Here is a 6353-nt window from a genome sequence, read left to right as displayed (position 1 = left end):
AGTGGAGCAAACGGTTCCAGCAATTTCCTGTATGCCAAGACTGGATTGGAGATATTAGCAATGCTTGTTTAATGTTTTTAACCATTCTGTGCTTACATTTTTATGATTACACTACACACAAGCCGACATTGTGAACTTATAGAGTCTGTCACTCAGCCCCACAGCTAGGCTAGGAATACAAGAATCAAATGGCATGTGGAGTTCACCGGAATGTTATTAGAATTTTTATCAAGTTTTAGGCATTCTAGAATGCTGCCATTGAAAATTATGATCTATTACACAAAAAACAAGCAATACTAGTTATAATGAAAAACACAGAAGAAAAAAAAAAATAGATGCACCCAGAAGACTGGCTATGTCCTTAGTCTTCAATGGGGCAATGCTGCTTATACAGTACTTCAATGGGGCAACGCTGCAGTACCGGAACTAGCCACTATGATTAGTACGGAAAGTGAGCATTGCTACTCCTGGCATGTAAACATTACTGGGATTGAAGGTGTCTCGGTACAGCTGATCTGCGGTGGTCCTGTGTGTCGGGCCTAATCAAAAAAGGTTCTCCAATCCGTATCCAGAAGGTAGTAATTTCGCTGCACACACACGTTTTAGCTTGAGGTTATAAGTAGTAATCCTTTAATTTGTGACTTTGTAACAGAAAGTTTTTGTACAAAAAAATTACACGCCAAGTAACGCATCAGGACAAAGAATGACCAAGCTGTAGATCAAAATGATGCTTTTTTACATGGTGTTATTGTTTGCTGCTGCTCTCTCTTCTCTGTTGAGTAACACAAAGATTGTGTACCAGTGTAGGTTATTTTTTTTGGGGGGGAGACCCCCACCTCTCTTTGATTGGGGAGATTTTCTCCGTTTTTGCTTCATCTTGTAATTTTTCTTGCAGTGAACCCTTGTTATTTGTTCCCAAGTCACAGCTGGTGTGCGGTGGTGCAGAGAAGATAAGGTAGGGGTGGACGGGGAGTCGGAAGGGCCATCCAGAAGCCGGGGTTGGACCCACCTCTTCTGTTCCTGATACCACGTTGTTGAGCCAATGTTTAACATGTTATAAGATGAACAAGAATTAAAAGCTGTGGCCGAACCTCTGCCCAAAAAAGAGAAAATTGTGATCTGGGTCTTTATTTCAGGTACATTGGAAGGGAAAGGTAAAAGGTAACATCCAGGCAGTCTGGTAAAAGCAAGGGACAGATCCAGGGAAGAAATGTGCCGGCCAGGGAGGAGGGACCTGCTACATGGACAGGGTGACAGTCAGCGCAGCACAGATGGATTTGCTGGTACAGGCGATTATGAGATTGGGTTAGAAAGGGAACAATCCCATTTTGCTGTTGGATCCCCTACAGACCCCAGGAAATAACCCAAATTACCATTATAAATCGGTGTCCTAGGGGAGGTGACAAATATAAAAAAAAACAGTGGTACTCACCTCTCCTGGGCTCCAGTGCGACTCCCCTGTTTTCAGCAATCTTCATTGACGTCACTACAGAGATCCAAAGACTGCAGGGAGATCAGAGCCCAGGAGAGGTGTGTAACGCTGGTTTTTATGTTCCTTTTATGTTCCCTAGGTCGCAGATCATTATACTCTGGGGTTTGAAGGGACATATTTAGAAATAGAAGTATATGTTGGGGTTCACTAAGGCCCGGAGCCTTACTTACTCATCCCCGTTCTTGCTCATGGACACCTCCGCTACCTCTCTTCCTTCCAGGGGACCCCAGCAACGTGATATGAGACACACAGGAGCCCCTAATAGGCAGAAGGGGAAGCAGAGGCAGTCGTGAGCAGGAGTGGGGATCGGTAAGTATATAGGGCTAGTTACCTGCTAGGGTTACTCCAGCAGTAACCGCCTATATATGCCTTGCTGGTCAAAAAGCGGTCTTCCTCCTTCTGCCACTGTTCATGGACCAGGGACTATAAGACTAAGGCCCCACAGGATGATACGCAGTGCTAAAGTGCTGCGGGAAAAAACGTGGTTGGAATGCATTGTGGTTGTTCCCGCAGCACTTTGGACAGACAATTCACAGTTTTCCAACGCGGACATTCTGTTACAATTATATCTATTGGAAAGCCGATGGCGTTTCTGTAGATATAATTGACATAATAATAATAGTGTGTCCGCATTGCGGTTTGAAATGCAAAGTGGGCATGGGATTTTCATGAATCCCATCCACTTTGCAGATACTGTAAAACGCCGCAATTTTTACTGCGGTGTTTCCGACACGGATAAACTGCAGCATTTCCGGCCCGTGGGGCCCCGGACTTAAGACTGCCATCACAGAGTAGCATCAGGAGGTGCTACATGTTACATCCAGTCACTGACGGTATGTATAACAGCATATTAGGCTGAACATGAGATGACAGGGGTGAGGAGAAGGGAGTACTAATGGATATGAGCCAGGGGTGTAATTTGGAAAGACTGGGGCCCCCCAGCCCTACATGGCCCCCACATGGAATAATGCACCCTTTACTGTATCCCACATGGTATAAAGCCTCTTTCCTGGCTCCACACCACATTTCCAGGCCCCCACATGATATAACACCCCGTTTTCTGGTTCCGAGATGGTATAACACACCCTTTACAGGATCCCACATGGTATAAAGCCCTCTTTTCTAGCTCCCACACAGTATAAGGCCGGGTTCACATGATGTATTATGGCACGTAAAGTGGTACGTAGACGCCGCGGGAGCTTTTGCGGGCCCTATACGCTCCCATTGTTTTCAATGGGAGCCGGTACCGTATATGCGGCGCTATTTTGCGGCCGTGATTTTGCGGTGGCCGTAAAATAGCGCCGCGTATACGGTACCGACTCCCATTGAAAACAATGGGAGCGTATACGGCCCGCAAAAGCTCCCACGCCGTCTACATACCACTTTACATGCCATAATACATCGTGTGAACCCGGCCTAACACCTCATCCTCATATCCTGGCATCCATATGATATAACACCCTGTTTCCATTCTCCCACATGATATAATGCCCCCTTTACTGGCCCCCACATGACATAACACACTTTCCTGGACCCCATAAAGCCCTAATGACTCCCCCACTTTCTGATCCCCTCCCCAGGACACAGACTTTTATTTTTCCCACACCTGTTACTTGCCACAGGTGAGTTTGAACAAGCATCACATGCTAGAAACAAAGTTATTTACACACAATTTTGAAAAGGTGCCAACAATTTTGTCTGGCCTATTTTTTTTTCTTTGTCTTGTTCCAATACAAACTAAGGAAATAAACTTGTAAATAACAAAGCTTGTATAAATTGCAATAATTTTCTGGGAGAAATACATAATTTTCTGGAAAAATTTAATGGGTGCCACCACTTACCACCATGACTTTACGCAGAGAAGCAGTGGCCACTAGTCTGATGCCAGGTTCACACTGGTGATGTCTCTCTGTTGCTCAGGTTCATTGGGGTACCCAAACAATGGAGAGGCGGATTGCTTAAAATAGCGGTTACTCACAGAGCCTGGAGGATCCCATTGACTATAATGGGTATCGTTGGGTATCCATAGTTTTAAATTGTAACCATCAGAGGAACAAGTCATCTGTGTAGGACTTTTTCCTTTGCTGATTTTTGGCGGACTCTGAGACTGACTCGACAGAGACACTGGCGCAGATGTGAACATAGCCTTATCCATATCCATCAATAAATGTCACATTAAAAAACATACAAGACGACACTAAACAAAGCTAGAAACATATTAGCCAGAGGGAGTCATCCAGACACATATACCATGTTACTGTCCATAATGGTGCACACTGCGACTCCCCATTACAGTCCACTATGAGATCTAGTAATACATTTTAACCTATTAATGACCAACGTATAGACTTTCTGTGTTGGTCACTAATAGGCCGTAATTCCACCGCAATTGACTTTCTACTTCATTTGCAATAGAATAATGCAGGCTGTGTACTCCTAACTATCCAAGGCTTTTAACCCCTTAGATGCTGCAGTCAATAGTAACCATGGCATCTAAGGGATTTTGGACTGAGAGGGTCCCCTCCTGGAGGCACTGGAAACCTACAAGATCGAAGGGGTCCTATGCCATTACATTGCAGTGTGAAGCCTAATGAAGGCCTCCACAGCTTCCTATGTCAATTCCTAAAGGCATGGCCCAATAAAAAAGCCTATTATAAAATGTCAGGCATTATAATACATTGTGTTACATAGGAGTGCAATGTATTATAATAGCAATAAGAAGATCGCAAGATAAAGTCCCCTAAGGGGACAAAAAAAACCTGTGAAAAATGTAATAAAATTAAAGAAAAAAAACTGTGAAAAAACACATATTAACACATTAATCCCCACATTATTTGAGGACATCCTGGTTGCACCACTACAGTACAGGGGTTGGCCATGTTTAGACGTTTCCTGGATTCACTGAGCGGATTGATATTAGTATTGGTTGGGTGGAGGGGGCGGCACTCAGGATGGACAAGTCCTGGCACAAAGACTGCTGAAAATGTAATATCCTTAGTGCCCCCCACAGTATAATGTCCCATAGTGGTCCCTGAACACAGTATAATGTCCCATAGTGGCCTCCATACAGTATAATGTCCCATAGTGGTCCCTGAACACAGTATAACGTCCCATAGTGGCCTCCATACAGTATAATGTCCCATAGTAGTCCCTGAACACAGTATAATGTCCCATAGTAGTCCCTGAACACAGTATAACGTCCCATAGTGGCTTCCACACAGTATAATGTCCTATAGTGACCCCTCCATACAGTATAATGTCCCATAGTAGCCCCTCCATACAGTATAATATCCCATAGTGGCTCCTCCATACAGTATAATGTCCCATAGTGGCCCCTCCATACAGTATAATGTCCCATAGTGGCCCCTCCACACAGTATAATGTCCCATAGTGGCCCCTCCATACAGTTTAATGTCCCATAGTGACCCCTCCACACAGTATAATGTCCCATAGTGGCCCCTCCACACAGTATAATGTCCCATAGTGGCCCCTCCATACAGTATAATGTCCCATAGTGGCCCCTTCACACAGTATAATGTCCCATAGTGGCCCCTCCATACAGTGTAATGTCCCATAGTGGCCCCTCCACACAGTATAATCTCCCATAGTGGCCCCTCCATACAGTATAATGTCCCATAGTGGCCCCTCCATACAGTATAATGTCCCATAGTGGCCCCTCCACACAGTATAATGTCCCATAGTGTCCTCCATACAGTATAATCTCCCATAGTGGCCCCTCCATACAGTATAATGTCCCATAGTGGCCCCTCCACACAGTATAATGTCCCATAGTGTCCTCCATACAGTATAATCTCCCATAGTGGCCCCTCCACACAGTATAATGTCCCATAGTGTCCTCCATACAGTATAATCTCCCATAGTGGCCCCTCCATACAGTATAATGTCCCATAGTGGCCCCTCCACACAGTATAATGTCCCATAGTGTCCTCCATACAGTATAATGTCCCATAGTAGCCCCTCCACACAGTATAATGTCCCATAGTAGCCCCTCTACACAGTATAATGTCCCATAGTGGCCCCTCCACACAGTATAATCTCCCATAGTGGCCCCTCCATACAGTATAATGTCCCATAGTGGCCCCTCCACACAGTATAATGTCCCATAGTGGCCCCTCCACACAGTATAATGTCCCATAGTGGCCCCTCCACACAGTATAATGTCCCATAGTGTCCTCCATACAGTATAATGTCCCATAGTAGACATTGATACGTTATACTGGGGAGGCCTCACTGATGGAGACATTATATTGTGTAGACCTTTATCAGCAGGGCATTATACGGTATTTCGGTGGCTACAATGGGGAGGGGGGGGTGTCTTATAATATTGGAGCTACATTGAAAAAGCCATTACATTGTAGAGGCTATTAGGGTACATTATACCATGCCATGATGCCCGCTTATAGGGCAGATAACAGTGTGTTTGGGACTGGGCACGGGCAGGAGACATGGCTTACAATATGTAACTTCTCAGATTTTCTCAGTGCTTTGAATGCTAGGCGGTATTACATAAATATATCTCCCACTAGAGGGCAGTACATAACCTTGTATCTTGCTTTCCCACTAGAGGGCAGTAGAGTATGTTTCCATCTGTAACTACATTTGCCCCTTATTATCCACACTCTCCTTCAGCTGTATAATCTATACTACCCTGAGTATATATACAGGAGCTATAATTATATTTTATCGTCTCATATAATAAATAGACTACATTTCCCAGCATCCCGCCGTGAGAATGACGTGGCAACCTGTTTTCCGTATTGTACAGTCTAAGTATGCCGGGAGTTGTAGTCTCCTCCCGTGAATCGGCTATGCCTTGTATACGCTGTATAGACTTCAAATC

Source organism: Leptodactylus fuscus, chromosome 6 (assembly GCF_031893055.1).
Source record: "Leptodactylus fuscus isolate aLepFus1 chromosome 6, aLepFus1.hap2, whole genome shotgun sequence".
Classification (NCBI taxonomy): Eukaryota; Metazoa; Chordata; class Amphibia; order Anura; family Leptodactylidae; genus Leptodactylus; species Leptodactylus fuscus.
This window is presented reverse-complemented; position numbering follows the sequence as displayed.